The sequence below is a fragment of the Cnephaeus nilssonii genome, assembly GCF_951640355.1.
Source record: "Cnephaeus nilssonii genome assembly, chromosome: 12".
NCBI lineage: Eukaryota > Metazoa > Chordata > Mammalia > Chiroptera > Vespertilionidae > Cnephaeus > Cnephaeus nilssonii.
Genome location: NC_137083.1, coordinates 75,391,981 through 75,407,100, shown reverse-complemented (window position 1 = coordinate 75,407,100; position 15,120 = coordinate 75,391,981).

Here is a 15,120-nt window from a genome sequence, read left to right as displayed (position 1 = left end):
TCCATCCTGTCTTCCTCTGCCCCCAGGCACCCTGGCCCTCACCACCCCATTGTCTGTGTCCATGGGTTATGCATAAATACATACAAGTACATTGATTGATCTCCTCCCATCCACCCTCCCCTCCCTTCCCTCTGAGGTTCAACAGTCTGTTTAAGCTTCTATGTCTCTGGGTTTCTGTTTTTTCATCAGTTTATTTGGTTCATTAGATTCACATATGAGTGAGATCATGTAATACTTATTTTTCTCTGACTGGCTTATTTCCCTCAGCATAATACTCTCCAGGTCCATCATGCTGTTGCAAATGGTAAGAGTTTTATTTATTTATTTATTTATTTATTTATTTATTTATTTATTGCCATGTAGTATTCCATTGTGTAAATGTACAATAGTTTTTTACCCACTCATCTGCTGATGGGCACTTAGGCTGTTTTCAAATCTTAGCTATTGTAAATTGTGCTGCTATGAACATAGCGATGCATATATTCTTTCTCATGAGTGTTTCCGGTGGTGTTTTGATTTTCAGGGAATATGATAGGTGTTTTTCCTGTCCCAGAGCTACTCCTCTGCAAGTGGCCTAAAATATTACTCTGCCGTTGGCTGGACAGCAATCCTTGTATGGAGACCAATGTGGTCAGCTGGGACCCTGGAGTTTTTCAGTCTGGTTCCTAGATTAGTGGGGTGGATAGCCCCTTCTCCAATTTGGACACTAAGCGCTCTTGGAGGCTTTTCAGACACATCAGCGTGGCCTCTGCCTTTTTTCCTCAGTAAAGCTCAGGGTGTGGCAGGTTGTGTCACCTAGGGCAGGTTTTTTTCCCCCTTTCCTGCCCTCTGTGTGTTGGCAGCAGGTAGCTCCTGCCAGGGAAAATGGCAGTTTCGGTTTGGAAGCCTATGAATGACCCAATGCAGTACTCCTGGCTACTCCTTTTCCAAGTCTCCCTGCCCTGCTGCTCACCCCCCGCCTGTCCTCAGGCACCTCAAGTCAGCTGGTCCCTCCCTGAACCAATGTGTCAGGTGTGTAGTTGCAAATGAAAACTCCTGTGCTCTGGGTTTAGAGATTTTTTAAAAAATGCAATAGAAACTGTGCCTCTCTCCCCCAAGGGGCTCTGGTCTGCCTTCAGCAATCCTGATACAGTTCACTGCTGCTTCGATGATACCGGGGCGCTGTGACCCTGGGTTGGGCTGCCACAGGTCGGGAAGTGCAGCCTGTTGGGCGTGCGGAGCCCTGAGGGTGCTCCCAAAACAGTCCTCCCTGCAGCTAGATCCCTCCTCTCTGGGCTCCCCACTTCTCCGATCTCTCCCTTCCCACGGGCCTCCAGGTGCCTTTTGTTCTCCCTTGTTATAAGTCACCTCCTCAGCTGGACCACAGTTGGAAATTCAGGTGAATGTTCTCCGATGTAGTTGTATTTCCAGCTTGGCCCTGGGATGAGGTGCCTGACAGGTCTACCTATTTGGCCGCCATTTTTTCCTCCTGATATTTTTCCTTTATAGTGTCTTTATCTGGTTATGGAATTAGAATAATGCTGGCTTTATAAAATGAGCTTGAGAGTCTTCCAATTTCTTGAATTTTTTGAATAGTTTGAGAATGATAGGTGTTCACTCTTTTTTTCTTTTCTAAAAATTTTATTGCTGAAAGTATTACATATGTCCTTTTTTTTTTTTTTTGCCATTGACCCCTTCTAGCCTACCCCCACCAACTGTCCGAGGCCTTCATCACCCTTTTGCCTGTGTCTGTGGGTTATGCATATATGCATACAAGTTCTTTGGTTGATCATTTCCTACCGACCCACCCTCAACTGCCTTCCCTCTGAAATTCTGCAGTCTGTTCTATGCTTCTATGCCTCTGGATATATTTTGTTCAATAGTTTATTTTGTTCGTTAGATTCCACATATGCGTGAGATCATGTGGTACTCTTCTTTCTCTGACTGGCTTATTTCACTTAGCGTAATACTCTCCAGGCCCCTCCATGCTATCTCAAAGGGTAAGAGATCCTTCCATTTTACTGCTGCATAGTATTCCATGGTATAAATGTACCACAGCTCTTTTTGTCCACTCATCTACTGAAGGGCACTAGGGCTGTTTTCAGATATTAGCTATTGTAAATTATGCTGCTATGACCATAGGGGTGCATACATTCTTTCTGATTGCTGTTTCTGGTTTATTAGGATATATTCCTAGAAGTGGGATCACTGGGTCAAATGGCAGTTCCGTATTAAATTTTTAAAGGAAACTCCATACTGTGTTTCATAATGGTTGCACCAGTCTGCATTCCCACCAGCAGTGTACTAGGGTTCCTTTTTCTCCACATCCTCACCAACACTTTTTGTTTGTTGATTTGTTGATGGCAGTCATTGTGACAGGTGTGAGGTGACACCTCATTGTTTTAATTTGCATCTCTCTGCAAATTAAAGTGACTTTGAACACTTTTTTTTAATGTTTCTTGGCCATCAGAATATCTGTTTTGGAGGTGTTTATTTAGGTCCTTTGCCCATTTTTTTATTGGATTGTTTGTTTTTATTTTGTTAAGTTGTATGAGTTCCTTATATAGTTTAGATATTAACCCTTTATTAGATGGGATCATTGCCAAATATGTTCTCCCATACAGTGGGCTCCCTTTTTTTTATTTATGGTTTCTTTTGCTGTAGAGAAGCTTTTTATTTGATGCAGTCCTTTTAGTTTCCTTTGACCTAAGAGATGTATGTGTAAACAGATTGCTATGAGAAATGTCTGAGATTTTGCTGCCTATGATTTCTTCTAGGATATTTATATTTTCAGAACTTGCATTTAAGTCTTTTATCCATTTTGAGTTTATTCTTGTGTATGGTGTAAGTTGATGGTCTAGTTTCATTTTTTTGCACGCATCTTTCCAATTTTTCCAACACCATATATTGAAGAGACTGTTTTGACTCCATTGTATGCTCTTGCTTCCTTTGTCAAATGTTAATTGAGCATAATGTCTTGGGTCAATTTCTGGCGTCTCTGTTCTGTCCCATTGATCTATATACCTGTTCTCATACCAGTACCTGGCTGTTTTGAGCACAGTGGCTTTGTAGTATAACTTGACATCTGGTATTGTGATTCTTCCAATTCTTCTTTCTCAAGATTGCTGTGGCTTTTTGGGACTTGTTTGATTCCATATAAAATGTTTTGGAGAGTTTGTTCCAGGTCTGGATATTTTAATAGGGATTGCATTGAATCTATAGATTGCTTTGGGTAATATGGACATTTTAGTGTTATTGATTGTACCAATCCATGAACACGGCATATTCTTCCACTTGTTTATATCTTCCTCTATCTCTTAGTTTTCCGAGTACAGAACTTTTACCTCCTTTGTTAAGTTTATTCATAAGCATCTTATTTTTTTTTGTTGCAATTGTAAATGGGATTTTTTTTTTAAGTTTCTCTTTCTGAGAGTTCATTATTGGTGTGTAAAAATGCCTTGGATTTCCGTGGGTTAATTTTATATCCTGCTACATTGCTGAATTCATTTATTAAGTTGATTAGTTTTTTGATGGAGTCTTTAGGGTTTTCTATGTACAATATCATGTCATCTGTGAATAATGAGAGTTTCACTACCTCCATTCCAATTTGGATGCCTTTTATTTCTTCTTCCTGTTTGAGCATTATGGCTAACAGTTCCAGTACTACGTCAAACAAAAGTGGTGAGAGTGGGCATCCCTGTGTTGTTCCTGTTTTTAGGGGAAATGGTTTAGTTTTTGCCCATTGAGTATGATGTTGCCTGTAGGGCTGTCATTTAAGGCTTTTATTATGTTGAGGTTGATCCCTCTATTCTCTCTTTGCTGAGAGTTTTTATCAAAAATGGGTATTGAATTTTGTTGAATGCTATTTCTGCATCAATTGGTATGATCATGTGGTTTTTATCTCTCAGTTTGTTTATGCGATGTATCATATTTATTGACTTGCAGATATTGTAATAGCCTTTCTTGCCTGCAATAAATCCCACTTGGTCATGGTGGGAAGGCTTCCTAGCTCTTTTTAAGAGACCAGCATTATTATAATCCTCAAACTAGATAAAGATACTACAAAGAAAGAAAATTATAGGCCAATATCCCTGATGAACATAGATGCTAAAATCTTCAACAAAGTATTAGCAAACCATATCCAGCAATACATTAAAAAGATTATACAACATGATCAAGAGGGATTAATTCCTGGGATGCAAGGTGGGTATAATATTCACAAATCAATAAATGTGATACACACCACAAACAAAATGAAGGGTAAAAAAAATCACAGGATCATATCATTAGATGCAAAAAAAAAAAAAGCATTCGATTAAATCCAACACCCATTCATTATAAAAATTCCCAGCAAAGTGGAATAGAAGGAGCATATCTCAACATAATAAAGGCCATATATGATAGACCCACAACCAACATCATACTCAATGGGAAAAAACTAATAGCATTTCCCTTAAGACAGAGAACAAGACCAGATGTCCACTTTTACCACTCTTATTCAACATAGTACTAGAAGCACTAGCCACAGCAATCAGACAAGAAGAAAAATGTGTCCAAATTGGAAAGAAGGAAGTAAAGCTGTCATTATTTGCAGATGACATGATGTTATACATAGAAAACCCTAAAAACTCCACCAAAAACCTACTATATCTAATAGCTTAATCTGGGAAAATAGCAGGATGCAAAATTAATATTCAGAAATTGGTGGCACTTTTATACAGCAATAATAAACTACCAGAAAGAGAAATTAAGAAAACCATCCCATTTATTATTGCTACAAAAAAAATAAGGTACCTAGGAATAAATTAAATCAAGGAGGTAAAAGGCATGTACTCAGAAAAGGATAGGATATTAAAGAAAGAAACTGAAGAAGATACAAATAATGGAAGTATATATACCAAGTTAATGGATTGAGATAATTAACATAATTAAAATGTCCATACTACCCAAAGCAATCTATGGATTCAACACAATTCCTATTAAAATACCAATGGCATATTTCACAGATATAGACCAAATATTCCAAGAATTTATATGAAACCAAAAAAGAACGTGAATAGACTCAGCAATCTTGAGAAAGAACAAAGTTGGAGATATCACACTACTTAATATCTAACTATACTACAAGGGCATTGTAATAAAAACAGCCTGGTACTGGCATAAGAACAGCATATAGATCAATGGAACAGAACAGACAGCCCAGAAATAAACCCATACCTTTATGTTCAATTAATATTTTACAAAAAAGCAAGAGAATATAATGGACTAAAGATAGTCTCTTCAATAAATGGTGTTGGGAAAATTGGATAGGTACATGCAAAAAAATAAAACTAGACCACTAACTTACACCACAAATAAAATAAAACATAAAATGGATAAAAGACATAAATGTAAGTCAACAAAAATAAAAATCAAAAGTAAAAATTCTAGAAGAGAATATAAGCAGTAAAATCTCTTGTAGCAATATTGTTGCCAATATACCTTTGGCAAGGGAAACAAAGGAAAATATTAAAAAAAAACTGGACTACATCAAACTAAAAAGCTTTTTGCACAGCAAAAGAAACCATCAACAAAATAAAAAGGAGACTCACTGAATGGGAGAACATATTTGGCAATGATATATCTGGTAAGGTTAATTTTCAAGATTTATAAAGAACTTATACAAATCAACATCAGTAAGACAAACAACCCAATTTAAAAAATGGGCACACACACACACACACACACACACACACACACACACATACACACACACAAAATAGTCAAAGGACCTAAATAAACACTTTTCCAAAGACAAACAAATGGCCAATAGACATATGGAAAAATTCTCAATGTCACTAATTATCAGAGATAATCATATTTATTTTTATTTTTTATTGTTTAAAGTATTACATATAGTAGTACATATATCTCCTCCCCCCCATTGACCTTCCCCAGCCTCCCCTAACCCCTGTCACATGCCCTCATCCCACCCCCTTAGTGTCTTGTGTCCATTGGTGTGCTTATATGCATGCATACAAGTCCTTTGGTTGATCTCTTTCCCCTGAACACTCCCCAGCCTTCCCACTGTAATTTGACAGTCCGTTCAGTGTTTTACTGCCTCTGTATCTTTTTGTTCATCAGGTTATAATGTTCTTTATTTTCCATAAATGAGTGAGATCATGTGGTATTTTCTTTCATTGCCTGGCTAATTTCACTTAAAATAATGCTCTCCAGGTCCATCCATGCTGCTGCAAATGGTAAGAATTCCTTCTTTTTTATAGCAGCGTAGTATTCCATTGTGTAGATGTACCATAGTTTTCTAATCGACTCATATGCTAATGGGCATTTAGGCTGTTTCCAAATCTTAGCTATGGTGAATTGTGCTGCTATGAACATAGGGTTGCATATATCCTTTCGTATTGGTGTTTTTAGTTTCTTGGGATATATTCCTAGTAGTGGGATTATTGGGTCAAATGGGAGTTCCATTTTTAGTTTTTTGAGGAAACTACATACTGTTCTCCACAGTGGCTGCACTAGTCTGCATTCCCACCAGCATTGCACGAGGGTTCCTTTTTCTCTGCATCCTGGTCAACACTTGTCGTTTGTTGATTTGTTGATGATAGCGATTCTGACAGGTGTGAGATGGTACCGCATTGTCGTTTTGATTTGCATCTCTCGAATAATTAGTGACTTTGACCATGTTTTCAAAGTCACTCTTGGCCTTCCTTCTATCTTCTTTCGAAAAGATTCTATTTAGGTCTTTTGCCCATTTTTTTTTTATTGGATCATTTATCTTCCTTTTATTAAGTTGTATAAGTTGCCTGTAGATGTTGGAGATTAAACCTTTATGAGTGATAACATTTGCAAATATGTTCTCCCATACAGTGGGCTTTCTTGTTGTTTTGTTGATAGTATCTTTTGCTGTGCAAAAGCTTTTTATTTTGATGTAGTCCCATTTGTTTATTTTCTCTTTAGTTTCCATTGCCCTAGGAGTGGTATTGGTGAAGAAATTGCTTCGGCATATGTCTGAGATTTCTCTGCCTGTGGATTCCTCTAGTATTTTTATAGTTTCTTGTCTTATGTTCAAGTCCTTTATCCATTTTGAGTTTATTTTTGTGTATGGTATAAGTTGGTGGTCTAGTTTCATTTTTTTTGCATGTATCTGTCCAATTTTCCCAACACCATTTATTGAGGAGACTGTATGTTCATGCTTTCTTTGTCAAATATTAATTGAGCATAGTGGTTTGGGTCGATATCTGGGTTCTCTATTCTATTCCATTGGTCTATATATCTGTTCTTGTGCCAGTACCAGGCCGTTTTGAGAACAGTGGCTTTGTAATACAGCTTGAAATCGGTATTGAGATCCCACCTACTTTGTTCTTCTTTCTCAGGATTGCTGTGGCTATTTGGGGTCTTTTTTTTATTCCAGATGAATTTCTGGAGAGTTCTTTCTAGGTCTGTTAAATATGCCATTGGTATTTTAATAAGGAGTGCATTGAATCTATAGATTGCTTTGGGTAGTATGGACATTTTAATGATGTTGATTCTACCAAGCCATGAACATGGTATGTTCTTCCATCTGTTTACATCTTCCTCTATCTCTTTTTTCAGTGTCCTGTAGTTTTCTCTGTATAGATCTTTTACCTCCTTAGTTAAGTTTATTCCTAAGTATCTTAATTTTTTTGGTGTGATGAAATGGGATTGGTTTTTCAGTCTCTCTTTCTGTAAGTTCACTATTGGTGTATAGAAATGCCATAGATTTCTTGGTGTTAATTTTGTATCCTGCTACATTGCCGAATTCATTTATTAAGTCTATTAGTTTTTTGATGCAGTCTTTCAGGTTTTTTACGTACAATATCATGTCATCTGCAAATAAGGACAGCTTTACTTGTTCTTTTCCAATTTGGATGCCTTTTATTTCTTCTTCTTGTCTAATTGCAATGGCTAATACTTCCAGTACTATGTCAAACAGGAGTGGTGAGAGTGGGCATCCCTGTCTTATTTCTGTTCTTAGGGAAAATGGTTTTCATTTTTGCCCATTGAGTATGATGTTAGTTGTGGGTTTATCATATATGGCTTTTATGATGTTGAGGTATGATCCTTCTATTTCTACCTTGCTGAGAGTTTTTATCAGGAAGGGTGTTGGATTTTGTCAAATGCTTTTCCTGCATCAATTGATGACTATGTGATTTTTATCTCTCAATTTGTTTATGTGATGAATCACGTCTATTGATTTGCAGATATTGTACCATCCTTGCATCCCTGGGATAAATCCTAGTTGCTCATGGTGTATGATCTTTCTGATATACTGCTGGATCCGATTTGCTAGAATTTTGTTGAGGATTTTGGCATCTATGTTCATGAGGGATATTGGCCTGTAATTCTCTTTCATTGTGTTGTCTTTATCTGGTTTTGGTATCAGTGTAATGCTGGCTTCATAGAATGAGCTTGGAAGGATTCCTTCCTCTTGAATTTTTTGGAATAGTCTAAGAAGGATAGGTTTTAGTTCTTCCTTGAATGTTTGGTAAAACTCCCCTGTGAAACCATCTGGCCCCGTGCTTTTGTTTGCTGGGAGCTTTTTGATGACTTCTTCAACTTCTTCCATAGTTATTGGCCTATTGAGGTGTTTAGATTCTTCCTGATTGAGGTTTGGAAGTTTGTATTTTTCTAGGAATATGTCCATTTCCTCTAGGTTGTCCAGTTTGTTGGAATAGAGTTGTTTATAGTATTTTTTAATGAGATATTTATATTTAAAACAAAATGAGATATCACCTCACACCTGTAAGAATGGCTATCATCCTATCTAATAAAAGAGTAATATACAAATTGACCATCACTCCAAGACACAAGATGGCCGCCCCCATGTGGTCAAAGATGGCTGCCCTCATGTGGACACAAAATGGCCACCACAAGATGGCTGGCAGGGGAGGGCAGTTGTGGGCCATCGGGCATGACCAGGCTGGCAGTGGAAGGCAGTTGGGGGAGATCAGGCCAGCAAGGGAGGGCAGTTGGGGGGATCAGGCCTGCAGGGGAGAGCAGTTGGGGAGGACCCAGGCCTGCAGGGGAGGACAGTTGCGGGGGACCCAGGCCTGCAGGGGAGGGCAGTTGTAGGCAATCAGGCCAGCAGGGAGGGCAGTTAGGGCTGACCAGGCTGGCAGAGGTGTGCACTTGGGAGAGACCAGGTCTGCAGAAGAGGGCAGTTGTGGGCAGTCAGGCCAGCAGGGAGGGCAGTTATGGGTGACTGGGCCAGCAGAGGAGGTCACTTGGGGGATACCAGGCCAGAAGGGGAGGGCAGTTGGGGGGGAACCAGGCCTGCAGGGGAGGGCAGTTAGGGGTGACCAGGTCAGTAGGGGAGTACAGTTAGGGACAACCAGACTGTCAGGGTAGGGCAGTTAGGGGCAATCAGGCTGGCCGGGGAGCAGTCAGACATCAATCAGGCTGGCAGGGGAGTGGTTAGGGGGTGATCAGGCCAGCAGGCAGAAGTGGTTAGGGGCAATCAGATAGAGGCAGGCAAGCAGTTGGGAGCCAGCAGTCCTGGATTGTGAGAGGGATGTCCGACCGCCCGTTTAGGCCCAATCCCATTGGATCGGGCTTATACAGGAGGTCAGACATCCCTCAAGGGGTCCCAGATTGGAGAGGGTGTAGGCTGGGCTGAGGGACCCGCCCCCCCCCCATGCATTAATTTCATGCACTGAGCCTCTAGTCTATACTAATAAAAGTGTAATATGCTAATTAGACTGGGAGACCTTCCGGACATCCTTCCGGACAAAGCCATGGTGGCAGGGACAAGGCAGAGGTGGTTAGGGGTGATCAGGCCAGGAGGGGCGGGCATTTGGGGGTGAGCAGGCTGGCAATGCGGGGCAGTTAAGGGCGATCCGGCTGGTGGGGGGACGCCCCAGTTGGGGGCAAGCAGGACGGCACAGGGGGCAGGTGGGGGCAAGCAGGCTGGCGGGGGGGACAGTTTGTGGTGATCAGGCTGGTAGGGAGGGCAGTTGGGGGCAAGCTGGCCAGTAAGGGGGGCAGTTGGGGGCAATCAGGCCAGCAAGGGGGCATAGTTGCGGGTGAGCAGGCCAGCAGGGGGGGCAGCTGTGGGCAAGCATGCCGGCAGGCAGAGTGGTTAGGGGCGTTCAGGCAGGCAGGCAGGCAGGCAGGTGAGCAGTTAGGAGCCAGTGGTCCCAGATTGGAGAGGTTGCAGGCTGGGCTAAGGGACGCACCTCTATGCAGCACCCCCCACACCCACCGTGCATGAATTTCATGCACTGGGCCACTAGTCTGTAATAAAAGCGTAATATGCTAATTAGACTGGATGACCTTCCTGACAGAGCTTAGGCTGCGAGGGAAGCCCAGGTCCTGGGTGCCTGCTGGTAGCCAGAGGGAAGCCCGGGTCCCAGCTGCCAGAGGGAGACCAGTGCCGGCAGCCAGGGGAAGGAAGGCCTACTAGTACTCTTGCACGAATTTTGTGCATTGGGCTTCTAGTCAATAAATAAACAAGTTCTGGTGAGGACGTGGAGAAAAGGGAACTCTCATGAACTATTCGTGGGAATGCAGACTGGTACAGCCACTGTGTAAAATGGAATCAAGTTTCCTCAAAAAATTAAAAAAAATGGAATTGCCTTTTGACCTAGTGATCTCACTTCAGGGAGTATATACTAAGAGAGCAGAAACACCAAATCAAAAAATTTATGCACCCCTGTGTTTTTATTGCAGTGTTATTTACAATAGCCAAGTGCCTATCAGTAGATGAGTGAATAAAAAAGCTGTGGTATATTTATACAATGTTACCTTTGGTGACAGCATGAATGGACCTGGAGATTATTATATAATATTAATAAGTGAAATAAGACAGAGAAAGACAAATACCATATGATCTCACTTATATGTGGAACCTAATGAACAAACACTGATGAACAAAATAGAAACAGTGGCATGATTACATGGAATAGACTGACAGCTGTCAGAGGGCAGGGGAAGTGTGGACTGGAATGAAAGAAGTTGAAGAGATTAGGCAAAAAACATGTTTACATAACATATAGACACACAATAGTGTGGTGATAGCCAGAGGAAAAGGGGGGATGGTGGGTAAGTGGTTAGTGGGCAAATGTGGGGAAAATGGGGATGGAAAGAAACTGCTTGGAGCGATAGGCACATGATGCAGTGTGCAGATGGTTTATTGAGTTGTACACTTGAAACCTCTATCATTTTGCAAACCAATGTCAACATATAATTCAATTAAAAAATATCACCAATAAGTTCAATTAAAAAATGCCAATAAAGTATTTTTACAAAAAATAAATAAAATTGAATATGGTATAGTTTCTGTTTGTGTTTTTTTTTAAATATATTTTATTGATTTTTTTACAGAGAGGAAGGGAGAGAGAGAGAGAGTTAGAAACATCGATGAGAGAGAAACATCAATCAGCTGCTTCCTGCACACCCCCTACTGGGGATGCGCCCGCAACCAAGGTACATGCCCTTGACCGGAATTGAACCTGGGACCCTTGAGTCTGCAGGCCGATGCTATATCTATTAAGCCAAATCAGTCAGGGCTAGTTTCTGTTTTTGATGGTCATGCCTGTTTCTAAATTCTTTCGTTATGTGATTTATGCGCTTATTCAGAACATAATTATCTTCATTAATATTGAGTTATATGAGTATTTATAATCTCAATTTAATCAAGTGCTGCATGATTAGCCCTTTAAAATAATTAACTCTCACCCTGGCCTATGTGGTTTAATTGGCTGGAGCGTCGTCCTGTGCAAGGAAAGGTTGCAGGTTCAGTTCCAGGTCAGCGCGCACGCCTAGGTTTTGGGTTTGGTTCCTGGTTGGGGTCCCTTTCTCCCTTCAATGAGCTGAGAACAGACTTGGAGTGATAAATGCAGCTTTTTGGCAAAGCTGAACAAATGGCATGCCTATACTATTTAGTCTCCCCTTTCACTTCTTTCCTGTTATATAACAATCAGGTTATTATTGCAAGGGTATCAGTATCACAATAGGGATTAAGGGCCAAAGCTCTGGAATCCAACATACCTTGATAATCAGGCTCCACCACTTCAAATGTGATCTTAGACAAGCCACTTCTTTAAAATTTCTGTTTCTGTCTGCTAAATGGGGATAATAACCATACCTACCTCATAGATGAGGAATGCATACAATAATGAATGTGACAGCATGAATGGACTTGGAGATTATTCTCTCATCATTGATGTTTCTCTCTCTCCTGCCCTCTCTCTTCCTCTCTGAAGTCAATAAAAAAAATCCTATGTAATAAAGAAGGAATATGCTAATTGACCCTCACAACATCACAAATATGGCACCCACAGCCAATAAGGAGGGAATATGCTAATTGACTGCCCCTCCCTCAAAGATGGTTGTGCCTACAGCCAATAAGGAGGGAATATACTAATTGACTGCCCTGCCCTCAAAGATGGCAGTGTCCACAGCCACAAGAGGGCGGTGCCCACTCTCCTCAGCCCCGCCAGGGCAGCAGGGATGTGGCAAGGCCAGGCTCACCCCCAGGAGGGCCCGGCCGCTCTATGTGCCTGCCTCTGGAGTCTCCCAGTCCCCTCAGCTCCCCAGCCACCCAGGGCTGCCCGAGACTCAGGTAACCAGGGCAGGCCGAGGCTTGTGCTGCCGACAGTGGCAGCAGCAGAGGTGTGATGGGGCATCTCCTCCTGCCCCTGAGGGTTCCTGGACTGTGAGAGGGGGAAGGCTGGGTTGAGGACCCCCCACTCCAGTGGATGAATTTTCATGCACTGGGCCTCTAGTCCTATATAATAAAAGGGTAATATGCAAATAGACCAAATGGCAGAACCAAACAACCAAAGTGTAATATGCTAATGATATGCTAAGGCTGTTCAACTGCTTGCTATGATGTGCACTGACCACCAGGGGGCAGACAGTCGACTGGTAGGTTAGCTTGCTGCTGGGGTCCGGCCGATCTCGGGACTGAGTGAGATGGGCCGGACACGCCCTCGAGCCGTTCCACAGTCCCCCCCACCCCCCGACCCGATTGTGCACAGGTGGGGTCCCTCAGCCTGTCCTGTGTGCTCTCGAAATCCGGGACCCCTCGGGGGATGTCGGAGAGGCAGTTTCAGCCCAATTCTGCAGGCCACTCCCCTTGGGAGGGCGCCAGACGCGGGGCTCATGGCTGGTGAGCGCTGCTGCAGCACCAGCCTCCCCAGATTGGGACTGATTGGGTGCGAGCCCGCAGCAGGCACAGTGGGGCTGGGATGAGAGGGAGCAGCAGGTAGGAGCTGCAGATGGTGTGGACTGTGGGCTTCGGCTGGATCCCTGCAGGCCACCCAGAGGGACCCCACCAGTGCACGAATTCGAGCACTGGGCCTCTAGTTTAAAAACAAAATACAGCATTCCCAAAGATTATTTAAAGAACAAAACCAAACAAAACATCTGTCTGGGATTACTAAATCAAAATAGAGGCTTCCTCTTCATTTCCCACCATAGGAAACAAACATTAAACAAATTTTATCCTACATAATAAAATGGTAATATGTAAATTACCATCACTCCGCTATGCCCACGATTGGGCCAGCAGGAGGCGCAGGGGGCGGGACTCAGGGTGGCCGGGGTAGCTGATTGGGCCAGCAGGACGCTGAGGTCAGCGTCTGTACCATGGCTGCCGGAGGCTTTCGGAAGGCCTGGGGCACCGGCGGACAGCCGGCCGGGTCCCCCGCTATCAAAGGCCAAAGCGGGGGACCTGGCCGGCTGTCTGCTCCGGCGCAAGGCCTTTCGAAAGCCTCCGCAGCAGCCGGAGGCTTTCGGAAGGCCTGGGGCACCGGCAGACAGCCAGCCCGCTGGTGCACCAGGTGCATGATTAAATCATGCACTGGGCCTCTAGTATTGTTTATATCTTTATAACTTCTAATGAGAAAAGATTTGTCAGTGTATGGACCAGATCTGCAATTTTCTTGAATAGGCAGAACAAATTTCCTTACATCTTTTTAAATGACCTGAGCAATTGCTGCTAAGCTTTTGTTATGTCACTTAGGAAAGACCCATGGTTGAACATGTTAGGAATTACTAAAACAGAATCAAGCAATTCTCTTTTCTCTCAAGAGACTCAGGTACAAATTAAAAGACTTGGGGAAACTAGGGAAGCCCGATTTTCTTTTCTTCACAGATGTCTTTGAGTTTCAGCAATTTTTTTTAAAATATTTTTTTTATTGATTTTAGAGAGGAAGGGAGAGGGAGAGAGAGATAGAAACATCAGTGATGAGAGAGAATCATTGATCAGCTGCCTCCTGCACGCCCCCTACTGGGGATCGAGCCCGCAACCCGGGCATGTGCCCTTGAGCGGAATCGAACCTGGGACCCTTCAGTCCGAAGGCCGACGCTCTATCCACTGAGCCACACCGGCTAGGGCTTTTTTTTAAAAAATATATTTTATTGATTTTTTACAGAGAGGAAGGGAGAAGGATAGAGAGTTAGAAACATCGATGAGAGAGAAACATCGATCAGCTGCCTCCTGCACACCCCCTACTGGGGATGGGCCCGCAACCAAGGTACATGCCCTTGACTGGAATCGAACCTGGGACCTTTGAGTCCGCAGGCCGACGCTCTATCCACTGAGCTAAACCAGTTAGGGCTAATGAGTTTCAGCAATTTGTAAGCCTATGGTGGGGGAGGGAAACCATGGTAAAGAAAACAGACTCAGGGAAAAATGTCAAAATTAAAATATAATGAACTATTTAATATATTTGTATAACTTTCTAAAGATGCCCTCTTTAAATCCAAAATTAATGCTAGAATTAATATCAATAATATCCAATATCAATAATAATAACACCCTACATGCCAAGCCTTTCACATTCATTATTGTATGCATTCCTCATCTATCTATGAGGTAGGTATGGTTATTATCCCCATTTAGCAGACAGAGAGACAGAAATTTAAAAGAAGTGGCTTGTCTAAGATCACATTTGAAGTGGTGGAGCTTGGTTATCAAGGTATGTTGGATTCCAGGGCTTTGGCCCTTAACCCCTATTGTGATACTGATAACCTGGTTGTTATTTAACAGGAAAGGAGAGAAAGGGGAGACTAAATAGTATAGGCATGCCATTTGTTCAGCTTTGCCAAAAAGCTGCATTTATCACTCCAAGTCTGTTCTCAGCTCATGGAAAGAGACTGGACAAAGGCAGTTTA